The sequence below is a fragment of the Felis catus genome, chromosome A1 (genome assembly GCF_018350175.1).
Source record: "Felis catus isolate Fca126 chromosome A1, F.catus_Fca126_mat1.0, whole genome shotgun sequence".
Taxonomy (NCBI): domain Eukaryota; kingdom Metazoa; phylum Chordata; class Mammalia; order Carnivora; family Felidae; genus Felis; species Felis catus.
Window position 1 is genome coordinate 129550401 of NC_058368.1, and position 12796 is coordinate 129563196.

General features: G+C 41.1%; 1 long non-coding RNA gene across 1 annotated transcript in view; it reads left to right on the forward strand.

Annotated features, from left to right (window-relative positions):
- The window catches only part of LOC123386503, a 108996-nt gene extending 96750 nt beyond the window's left edge, over positions 1-12246 (forward strand). Inside the window, exon 3 of the long non-coding RNA XR_006600451.1 lies at positions 11565-12246. This is a non-coding gene — a long non-coding RNA (uncharacterized LOC123386503). The remainder of the gene's footprint in view (positions 1-11564) is intronic.
- The last annotated feature ends 550 nt before the right edge of the window (positions 12247-12796 follow it).

Below are 12796 nucleotides of genomic sequence, written 5' to 3' on the forward strand. Positions count from 1 at the left end.
AGAAGGGGAAATCACAGAAATGAGAGAGGCAAGTAAAAGATAGTGTGGAAGACTACTCCCTTCCGACATTGATTCTCCCTGTAGGGATAGTCCTTGAAAGGTTGAGCGAGGCAGACAAACAGGAGTGAGCCTAGTAGATCCTTTCAAAGCTCAGAAGCCAAATTTTATGGGAAGAAAAATCATTTGATGTAGATGGTCTGAGACTTTTTATTAAGTGCTGACAGCTAACAACACTCAGCCCATGATTTATTCAGAGAGCTGTGGATGCAGCAAAGACCAGCAACATGGACTTCATGCTGCCCAGCACTGGCTTTCCATCCACACCAGAGGACCATTCTCAGCCCTTAATATCACCAGGCACCATTCCCTCTCGCTGAGCTGCCTCCTTGGGTTTAGGGCTAATGGGGTCTAGTAAGAGTTAGTAATCCCGCTCTCTGAATCTTCAGTTCAAGATAAAAGCCACGTACGTTGTGATTGTGCACAAAGGTGCTCAGCTTCAGTGAAGGCTTTCCTGCCACAAAACAACTTCCCTTGTGGATTTAGAAGGCCATCTGTGTCCTGTGTGAGAGATGGTAACCTGCTCACTCACTGTGTAATGATCAATGCTCAGTAGTTTTCCTTAGTCTTCCTGTCAGGAGGACTGTCAGAAAATGCAGAAAATTGAAGGTAGCCCTTATATACTTTAGATTATTTCTTCTTTTATTAGTTCCAAAACCTACTGGTTTGTCATTTCTTTTTCCTTTGTTGAAAAACAAAAACCAAACCAAACCAAACAGAAACAATCCTCCCTTCATTTGTGTATACTTTTAACCAAAAGATCCAATAGCTTATTTTTCTCCTCTCAGAAATGCATCGTCGGTGTGAGTAAATCTGAGCTCGGATCTGACCTTTATCTTTACAATATAACATGAGCACAATAATAATTTACACGGCTCAGTCCTAAGTGTGACATTTCAATGAGCCTGGTAAATAGCATTACCTGAAGCCAGCAGCCCACCAGGATACAGACTGAAAGGCAGGTGGGTGAGGGCATTTTCCAGAGAGGAATCCTTAATATGATGGTGGATATGGTCCTGAAGTCAGCAAAGGTTTCACTCCTCAGAGCTATGTTGGGTTAACGTTGACAACAAGGTAAAAACAAAAGCAAAGGGGGAAAAGGAGGCTTTCATTTAGCTGGACAACAAAAAAACTCTAGCCCTCGCATTGCAGGTTGATGGACTGCTGAACATCCAGATGCGTGGATAATGGCTCAAGGTCTTCCTTTTTCTCTCTGTGCTTGCAGACAGGGGTCAAGGAGGCCACACATGCTATGAATGGAGCAGAATCCCGCAGGAGTTGGGGTTAGGAAAGAGAGAAATTGGGGAGGAAGAGACAAGGAAATGGGCTGATAGTTCTGCCTGTCTTCAAAGCTTAACCAACCTGTTGGTGGAAGGTGTTTGGCACCCAATCTCACTCTGCTTTGGGAAGGCAAAGCTATCAAATGTCCTTTCTTCCTACCTCCCCAGATTCCCAAGGCTACTTACGTCTGACTTTTCCAGACAACCTATCTCATCACATGACCCCAGGGTTTCATGAGCCGCTTAATGGGCAGGTCACTCAGGGTGTATTCTACCCCTTCTCTGAAAATCAAAGCCTCTAGACTTGCGACAGACAAGTGTGCCCTTCAGCCTGGCTGGCGCCCATCAGATTCTTTTTCAAGCGGAAGGAAGTGTGGACACGTTTCAGCTAGCGGAGAATAGTTAACGATGCCATAATGTATATGCTTCTCCCCATGTTTGCCTATTTGCATCCAATTGCAAGAGGCACGTCGTCACTCCACACTTCCCATCTCTTGTCAGTTTATCCTGTCCCCAGTGTAGAATGGCATTTCTCCCTGTATCACATCACAGTGATGTACAGAAAGCAATTTCTCAAAAAAATTAAAAACAAATGCTAAAAACAACCGACAATATGTTCTGCTAGAATTCTGTGCTTTAATAGGGAAATCATTCTCCCAGGGACAAAGGCCATCTTCATGTTGTATAGAAACCCCCTTGGTGCAGAGGTTTCTCCTCTAATCCAGCCCTGCCCCCTACTAGGGCTTTGGTAGGCTTCAGCAATATCTTGACAAAGCTCTCCTTGGTATGGGAAAGAAAAGTTGGGTTTTCCTGAAATACGTTCATACCCTCGTCTTGCCCATAACCAACAGATTAAATACACACACATATCACTTGCTGAGAGTTCCAGCTGTTTAGATTTTCACCCAAACATGTGAATAAAAACCGCAGGCAAAACAAGTGCTGTCTCTCATACCTTTTATGGATTAACAAATAGCCCTTACCCTGCTGATGCCCGTTCTTAATTGGACTGTGCTGTGAGGAGCAATTAAGCCTAAATGGCCACTTGCTGAGAGCTGGAGAAAGAAATGCCACAGCTTGAGGCATCTGCATTCTCCAAATAGAGCACATATGCTTTACTTTGGTGCCCATAAAAAAAAAAAAAAGGAGATTTACTTATCTCTTTCGTCCTTTTAAAAGTGAAAAGGGACCATTGTTTCATGCAGTAGGTGGAAATTATTCAAGGAAGTCCTTTAGGGATAAAATAATTCTTGCAACTTTCATGCGCATAGAAGATCTAGGGATGAAAGTGCTTTGTTCCTCCATGAAAGAGGGCGGGAACTGGGCAAGAGAGGCCCCTTCCCACCCTCCACTCCACGGTGCGGCTCCATTACACGTGCCGAGGCCGGATCAGAACCCACATGGTGAGAATGTAATACAATGAGACAATCCCCTGGACACAAACAGATTAACACCTGAATGGCATGTAAAGGAGGAAAAGTTTTATTAAAGAATATTCAGAGATATTATTTTTTGATGTGCTTTTGCTCCTGAAAATGGAGGAGAGAGAGCAAGAATGAGGAGGTTAAGAGAGGACGCACCTGCTCCTTTCAGCCAAGAAAGGTCATTTCAAGCAGCATCCAAGATATTCTTCTACTGAGCAGACACATGCATTGTCGGCCTCAGTTACTGATATTTGTGTCATTTTAGTATGGACAAGGGACTTTTCTCCTGAGCCATCTATCTCCTGAGATACACTGAAAAGGTTTTGTTATTGTTGCCGTTGCTTTTCTTGTGGGAAAGAAGAGAAAAAAACCATTGTTTTTGTAAACATTATATTCATCATCATTGAAAAATAAACTTCCAAGTGATTAAGGAAAAAGAAGAGAAACAAGAAAAAAAAACCTTCAAACCCCACTACCTAGAAACACCCGTCATTAATCATACTGTGAACACCTTTCCAAACATCTCTGTTTGGACACATATAGATAGAAGAAATAGGGGAAATTCTATAAAACCAGAATCATAATATAGGAGCTATATATTTTTTAAGGGTTCAGTTTTATTTTACTTCACTTTAACAGCCACAATAAAACTGTGGCAATATAGGATAAATTACTAAACTTTAGAAAAACCGTTCTCTTCAACAAATCAATTTAATTTTTTAAATGTATCTTTTTGTTGTTGGGGGCTGGCCCGTGCACTGCAGGTGTTGAGAGGAAAACTTTTACTTTACTCACCTACCTTTAAATGTTTGGGAGCCTACAAATTAACTGAAAATAGATTGACAGGAGAAGAGGTTGGGTTTATTTACACAGGCATTTGGGAACACTAGTAATGAGTAGCTCACTGAAGAGCCAGAGGTAAAGATTATAAAAGATCTTAACAAAAAGGCAGAGGGGGTTGGGCACCAATGGAAAAGTATGGAAGAATCTGTCAGGCTTTTTTGATGCTCACGGACAGTTGAGTTTATTTTCTTTTATTTAAAAAAAAATTTTTTAGGTTTATTTTTGAGAGTGAGCGAAAGACAGAGTGTGGGGGAGGGGGGAGGCAGAGGGAGGGAGACACAGAATCCAAAGCAGGCTCCAGGCTCAGAGCTGTCAGTACAGAGTCCGATGCAGGGCTTGAACCCAAGAACCGTGAGACCATGACCTGGGCCAAAGTCAGACACTTAACCAACTGAGCCACCCAGGTGCCCCAACAATTGAGTTTAAACTTCCTGGTGCTAAGGGTCAGTTTTCTCTCAAATGGGGAACTTCAGAGGAGGATCTGTGGAGGCTCTATTTTCTGGAGGCTCTGCTGAAGGGTAGGTAATGTTTCTTTTTGTGGCTGTTGATAGTTCAGAGGGTTTCAATTTAAAGTAATTTTCATATGACTTTGGTGAGCCATTAATCCTCTCCTGGATTTCAGACACCAGTAGAAACATCCTCCTTCCCCAGCAGGAAACCAAAAATGTCTCCAGACCAGGTCAAATGCCCCTGGGAAGGTGGCTGAAAGTCACTTCTGGGTGAGAACAACGACTCTAAGGTTCAAAGAAAAAACAGAATCAAGAGCAAAAATACTGATAGATTGAAAGCATAATTTTTAACCATATAATTCAATTTTGAATGGTATCTATTTATCCCTTGCCATGAAAGATTTTTAGGAATTGACAATTTCTTCGACATTTCCTCCTTCCAACTCCCAATATCAGTTAGCCATGATTTTTATGTTTTCAAAGTTTAAAACACATTTTGTTCTTTAAGTATAATTCTGACAATTAGTTAACTATTAAAATAAATCCAGATTCACCCCATGTCTCGGACCACAGCTTCTTAGTTCATTCCTGAGTTCATGAAGCAGATGTTCAATTGGCCTCCTCCAGAATAGGAAATAAAGCCTCCAAACTGTACAAAAAGTACCTCCATATTCTAGAGAGAAGTTCCAGGGAACCCAAAACATGCTCTCCAGAACGTTAAAGATGCATGGCAATCCCAATCCTGTTATCGCCTCCTACTCCAACCTACATATGCAGAAGAAACGAACTCAAGGAAGCTAGTGGGGCGTGGTAAGAGGGATTGTGCTGTGCTCTTTCTCCTCTTTCCTCCCCCACAAACACACACGCACACATACACATACACACACAATGACCTGAAATGAAGGACAATGTAAGAATCACTAGTAGAGATTTGTGAAAAAACAAAAGTCTCAGGCCACCCATTCCTCTTTGGGCAATCACACACTGGCTAATTTACTCTGTGCCTCACTGAGACTGGCCCAGAAAACCTGTGGGAAAAAAGTAAGGCAGGGAGTACGGGTGTTGTTGAAACAGCCTGTATTCTAGATATTTTAAGGCCAGATGCATGAGTCTTCTGAGGGTTGGGTCCCCACAAGCTAGCCTGGTTGAGCCACTTCAGTAATATACCAGCTAAGGAGACAGCCTGCCTGGCAAGAGAATCTCAGCAGCAGGAGACTACGGAATAGTCCACGGCAGATAGGAGCTGAGTTAGAGTCAGAGATCTTGCCAAAGCACCAGTTGCTTGTCTGGCAAGAAAGAAGTCCTAGAAGGACCCCCAAAGAACTCAAACATGCATTTCTTGAGAACACCAGCTTGTGGACTTCTGCAAGGCAGAGTGAATGAGAATCAATAACAATCTAAAAAATGCCCAAAGCCACCACCAAAGTGCTGTTCAGCCCCTTTTACCCATCTCTCCTCTCACCACAGGGCAATAGAGGAGAATGGCACTCAGAAAAAAAAGGGTGTGAGGAAGGGAGACAAGGGAAGGCAGAGGGAACACAGAAGGATGTCTGCGTAGAGGAGGAAAACTGTTGCTCCGCCCTCTTAGATTTAAGGCCTGGAACACACAAATAAAACCAATCAAAAACAAATGAACAAAAGGAAAAATAGTTTTCATTATATACACATAGAAACCCACAAAGCAAAATGTAGCTCAAGGAGGTGGCCAGATGACCAAGGGTTATATCCCATCTTATGCTAAACACAAGAAAAGGGGGTTTGGGGGGCTCCTGGGGGGGCTCAGTTGGTTAACTGTCCAGTTTCAGCTCAGGCCATGATCTCACAGTTCATGGCTTCACGCCCTGTGTCAGAATCTCCGTCAGCACAGAGACTGCTTTGGAAGCCTCTGTCTTCCTCTCTTTCTGCCCCTCCCCTGCCCATGCTCGCTCTCTCTCTCTCTGTTTCTCAAAAATAAAAAAAAATAAAAAAAAAAAAAGAAGAGAGGGGTTTTGAGCTTCTCTGGTGGGAGGAGGGGGAGTTATAGGAATGTAACCAAGATGCAGCAGTGTAAGAGCACCCAGCTCCAGGGGTCCCAAACAAACCAGGTTTAGCCACTGATAAAATCCAGACGTGGAGAAATGAGCAGTGGTGTAACAAGACAGGAATTTATTTCAGTGAAGCTATCGCCAGGAAGACAGCAGACTAACATCTCAAAGACTGAACATTTCTCAAATGCTGAAAATTCCTTTAGGTTCATACTGCAGGTGGGTGGTAAAGGTCAGCTTGATCATTGTCTTGGGGTCAATCACATGGGGTCCTGCTGGTCATCACGGCAGTACCTATTGCTTGAGGAAGTAGTTTCAGTTCCCATCACAAGACGCTTGGACCAGTAGGGTCTTCTGCCCGAATTAAGAGATAAATTGGAAAGAAGAACATAATCAATTAGAATGTACAGGCCCAAGGTCAAAATGGAGGGAGTTGAAGTTCTCTTTCAGAAGGAAATATATGATTAATAAGGTTTGTTTTGTTATATAGATAGGACAGGTGATAAGCGTTGTCTCTGAGAGTAGCTCTCTTCCTGGTATAGTGACATCTTTACAAATGGAAATTTTCTTTATAAGTTTAAATTTCTTTTACCAAAGGGAAAATCTGTGCTCTGTTTTTAGACGGTTAAGCGGAGGTAAATAGTTTTTCCGAGTCTATGGTTTTTCCATTGTATTTCACTCAAAATAATTCATACGCCAAAGAGGCATACTTAGAAGTGGCATATTCTGGTACCCCTCCTCTGCCATAGCTGCTCAACCTCAGAGTGAAAAAGAAAGTAAGAGTTAAATTGAATATGAGATAGAAGCTTCATTGGAGTTCCAATCCTTGAAATCACTGGAAAGTGATTAGATAAAGCTAAGGTATTATTATAAGAACAAAAAGGGAAGATTTGCCTGGGAGGGTTTGAAGGCTGGAGAATGTGAATGAAGATACTCAGTTTGGCTATTTAAAGATCAACCCATTCAACAAACTGATTACATTTGTTTTTCATCATCTCTTGGTCCGTTGAATTTATTTTTTCCAAGGACTCTCTTATTTCCTGTATTGCTTAAGTACTTGGATTATTGAGAATATCTATGGCCTTAGATTTGAACTTGCAGTTAGTAAATGATTTAGGAACACTTGTTTTATTTAGAACTTTGTTGGCATTCCTTCACCGTCTTTTAGCATTGAACATTGCCATGTACAAGTCTGAAGTCAGGCAAATGGGCAAATGTTCCCCTTTAATTTCTTTTCTTCATGTCCATTTAAATCTTTCTTTACCTCATATTCCATGACTTTTTACGGGTATGGCTTGGTGTTGACTATGTTGTGCCAAACTTTACTGGATCATGCTATTAGCCTTCAGTGTGCTGATTCAAGCTTTAATTGATGGAAACTGTTTTCTATTACTGAAATCATGTCTCTTCCATCTGTTCATTCTTTTTCTCAGAAATGTCAATTAGTATATATTGGATCTCCTTGGTTTTTCTTCCATATCCAGTACCTTGTCTATAATCTTTTGTTATGCTATTGTTCTTTTCTATTTCATGCTGGGTGCTGTTGTCAAATCTGCCACTATCTACACAACTACGTTTTCAGTCACATTTGTTCTTTCTGTATTGTTGTTCTCTAGTTGAACTTCTCTTAGTTCATTTTTTATCCTTTTCCATTGCCATTTAATTTTCTTTGGAGCCTTTCTGTTACCTCTTTGAAATCTTTTTCTCTGACTATAATTTTTGTTATAGGAAACATCTTTGAGACTCCGGGAACAGTTTCTCTGCACCCTTTCTCCAGTTCTATAGGCAACTCTTCCTGCAGTATGTTTTACATTAACTTTTTTTTTTTTAATTTTTCTCGGAGCCCCTAGGTACCTCAGTTGGTTAAGCGTCCAACTCTTGATTTTGGCTCAGGTCATGATCTTGCGGTTTGTGGAATCAAGCCTGTGTCTGGCTCCATGCTGATAACACAGAGCCTGCTTGGGATTCTCTCTCTTCCTTTCTCTCTGCCCTTTACCTTCTTGTGTGTGCGCTCTCGCTCTCTCTCTCTGTCTCTCTCAAAATAAAGTCTTTTTTAAAAAATATTTCTCAGGGCACCTGGGTGGCTCAGTCAGTTAAGTGTCCTACTTGGTTTCAGCTCAGGTCATGATCTTACAGTGTGTGGGTTTGAGCCCCACCACTAGGCTCTGTGCCGACAGCTACAGAGCCTGAGTGGGATTCTGTGTCACTCTCTTTCTCTGCCCCTCCCCTGCTCGCTCTCTATCTCTCTCTCTCAACATAAACAAACATCTAAAAAATTAAAAAAAAAATTGTTTTTCTATTTCCCCATCTATTATTATTATTATTATTATTATTATTATTATTGCAGGGTCTATCCATACAGCTCCATTCTGATTATCACTCATCTTTGAATCTTTGAATGGCTGGGTGGTTCTATATTAAAACATCACATGTGATTTTGCTGAAAAAGTATGGTATAAATCACACACACCTATGCTAAATCTTTATTTCCTGTGCTTTGGGGCACTTCTCCCCTTAACTTCGGGTGGACAGGAACATCCACTGGGCATTGCTTTCTTCTTCACCTTACCTTTAGCGTCCTCCCTCAACCTAGAGTTTAGACCATTCATGGAGGTCTTTAAAGAGAATACTGAGGAGTGTCTGGGTGGCTCAGTTGGTTAAGCATCTGACTTCGGCCTGGGTCATGATCTCATGGTTCATTGGTTCAAGCCCCATGTCAGTCTCTGTGCTGACAGCTCAGAGCCTGAAGCCTGCTTCGGATTCCATGTCTCCCTCTCTCTCTGCCCCTCTCCCACTTGTGCTCTGTCTCTCTCTGTCTCTCAAAAATGAATAAATGTTATAAATAAATAAATAAATAAATAAATAAATAAATAAATAAATAAATAAAAATAAAGAGAATACTGAGAACTGTATTTGTGGGTGATTAACCTAAATGTCAAGGTACATAACACAGGAGAAGAATGAAGGCAGTGAAAATAATTCCTATGGCCCATGGTTTCAGTATTCCCTCCTCATTTCCAACAAATCTCAGCAATATATAAAACTATCTTTACACAGTTTTAGCTCCTCTTTTTAGGAGTAAAAAAAAAGTATGAAATCAGACTTACATTGAGAAATGTATATGTGTAGACATCATGCTCTGTCCACATCAGCTAGTGTCTACTGTTGGAGGCGTGAGAGAAGTTACCTCTACACCAAGTCTATGAGGTAACCATGCTAGAGCCCTCTGATACTGGATTAGGGGTATCTTGTTGATTAACATTGGCTCCGACAGTTCAAAGGATTCCCCAGCTCTCTCTCTCTACCTATATCTCTGAAATTCCTTCACTTATAAGCTATTGACTAATTGGAATTTTTCCATGACCAGCTTGCATTGCCTACAGGTACAATCTAGAAAGGTTGGGGGACATGGAGTAAAAAGGATCATATGCCATGCTTCTCATGGTCAGTTTTCTAGTTCAGTCAATGCATTGGAGTTATAAGGGGTGAAGGGAATATTATAACTTTCTCACTAGAAATAAAACATTTCACTATTGCATGGAATTTCCCATCTAACATAAAAAAAATTCCCCGAAGGCTGGAGTGCCTGGGTGGCTCAGTAGGTTAAGCGTCTAACTTTAGCTCAGGTCATGATCTCCTGGTCTGTGAGTTATGGGAATTTGAGCGAGCCCTATGTCAGGCTCTGTCCTGACAGATCAGAGCTTGGAACTTGTTTTGGATTCTGTGTGTGTGTGTGTGTGTGTGTGTGTGCCTCTCTCTCTGCCCCTCCCCTGCTCAAGGTCTGTCTCTCTGTCTCTCTCAAAAATAAATAATAAAACATTTAAAAAAAATTTCCCTGAAAGCTAAGTGGATAGGGATGAAGACCATTGAGTGCAACCCGTTAATTTGCCAATAACCAGAGAAAAAGTAAGAACCTAGACTGAGTGATCTCCAGACAAGTATTCTTCCACTACTTCAGGTATTATTCCTCCCCACAGAAAAATGTGAATAAATAAAGGGAACAAGGAACCATCCTTTTTTAAATAATAGGAAAACAAATTAGGAGAGAAACCTCACAAAGTTCCTGGTAAGGGAAAGCTCACTCCAATGTAACTTGCTTCAATCAGGTGCTTTTGGAGGAGTTGTTTTGTTTTTCATTTTTGCTTACATTTAAAATTGAAATTGATGGGGTGCCTGGGTGGCTCCATCGGTTGAGCGTCCAACTTCGGCTCAGGTCATGATCTCACGGTGTCTGAGTTCAAGCCCCATGCTGGGCTCAGTGCTGATAGCTCAGAGCCTGGAGCCTGCTTCAGATTCTGTCTCCCTCACTCTCTGCCCCTCCCCCGCTCACACCCTGTTTCTCTCAGAAATAAGTAAACATTAAAAAAAAAATTGAAATTGATGACAAATTCGGTTAAAGATCAGTAAATATAAAGGGTAAATTTGTCTTGTCTAAATTCACTAATCCTCTCCCCCCAAATTCTCTTCATGAATTCTGAATTAAGAACTCTAGTTAATCTTTAAAACCACCAGTTTCAATTTGGAATGCCAGAAATGTATCTTCCTGCAGAAACAAGATGTTTGAGATTTCTCAGGTAGTGGGGCAAGAGTTCATCACTACAGGAAGAAGCAAGGAGAGCTTGGTTGGGCTTTCCAGGAGGCTAGAGGCGGGGTTTCTAGGGCAAGAACTAGAAATGGAAAAATTGCGGCAGCAACAGTGACCCAACAGTGAAGAAGGATCCTCAGCTTGCAGAAGGGTCTGATAAAATTCCTTCTGCTCCTACTTCTTCCTCCCCGTTTTTTCTCTTTTCTCTTTGTTAAAAAGTATACAATAGCAAAGTCCTTTTGGAATCATTCAAAAGAAATGGAATAAAACACAGACAATAATTTGATCAGAGTTTTGTGTTGCGGTAGAATTCAAAGGTAGAAAATATTACCATATGATTAAAATGTCATCAATGAGGCAATGCTTATGAATTGAGATAGCACAAGACACAACAAGATCACATCGCCAAATGATAGTGACACACATCAGAGATCTTACCAAGTTGCAAGTTTTACTAACAATTTCAAAGATACAGGTAATGAAAAGGTACAGGTACAGGTTCAGGTAGGAGGGGTCCAGAACCCCTGGTCGTACTCCCTGGGTCTTTGTCTTCCTGCGTCAGAGGTGCTCTGGCCCAAGATAACGGATGAAGTCACTGAGAAAGATATGAAGCAACCTCGCTTATCCTTGCTGCTTAGTACTGGAAACATCTGAAGCATCTCCATTTTATACTTAGATATTTACATAATTTGCATGACATTTTCCAGAGAGCTATGCCCCATAAATCCTTAGATTCCAGATTTGTTTACCTAAGAAGTTCTAGACAACAAAGTACATTCTGCTAAAAGCATTCCATGGATAAGGACTCTCCTGCCAACAAAAATCATTTTTGTTTGTCGAGAGAACTAGCATTAGTATGTTTACAAGATTAGACTACTTTACCTGCCATCTCTCTTCTTTAGGAACCCGCATGTCCTCCCCACCCAAGCAAGTAAACTGAGAGAACGGATCATAGACCTGCTGCTTCCACAGTATATTATGCTATATGCAGGTACTTTTCTGCAATCATAAAAGTTTATATTGACAGAGATACTGCTTCTGATATATCGATCAATGACAAAAACGTAAGCTACTGTATTCACATCATCACCTCAACTATGCATAAATATCACAGAACACCTAAAAGATAAAAATACTATCAAAAAACTGAAAAGATTTTAGTTTAATGATTATCTCTGGGTCTGCAGATTATGGGTGATTATTTCGTGGTTTGTGTTTTCAGTGTTTTCCACAAGAACTTTGTATTACTTTCATCGACTATTTTTTTTTCTACTTTAAATTAAAGCACACAGGAGAATACAAGTAGGCCACTGGACACAGCAGAAAATTTGAAAGTAAACTAATTTGGATTCAAACTCTGGCTTGACTGCGCACTGTTATGAGATCTTGGGCAAATTTGCCTGTTTCTTCAGCTGTAAAGTGAGAAACATAATACTCACCCTCAGGGTTGTTGTAAATTATAAGTAGTTACATCAACCACAGCATTATGCACCTCCTTAGACACCTTCTGCCTGCTAGCCTCCCATGGGTGGCCAACCAATTACTTGCTCTGGGGGAGCCTCCTTGTTGGCCATCTCTACACAGTTGGGCCAACCAGCCACATGCCTGGAGTTGCTCGGTCTTCCTGCCATTTCCAGATCTGAATGAAACAAAACACAAGGCCTAGGATCTTACATTCTGGCAGCTGCTGAAGTGTGCAGAAATTAACTCTCCATTGAACAAATGTTAACCAATAGAAAAAGAGATAGGAGGGATGTAGGAAAATTCATCACCCAACTTCTGCTCCAATTAACTGCTTTGAGGTATGATTTTTCTATAGTCTTTCCAGAAAACCCTCAATACTTTTGCAAACACACCTGCCAAGTGGTCTGCCCTGTCTTTCTGTGCTCCTTAGAAAGCACTCACTAGTCAGCGTTAGTAACTTTGCATTGCTTCCCATCTTGTCTTGCCTTACTTTACTCAGTCTTCACTTTTGCTGCTCTGGGTTTGTACCTCAAAATAAATTATCAGTACTTTATTCCTTCCTCAGACTCTGCTCTGCTCCCTGGGAAACCTGAATCTAAAACAGCAGATAATTTAAATAAGGCACCCAGCATATTACAAGCCTTCAAAATCCTTCATGTATGTATAAACA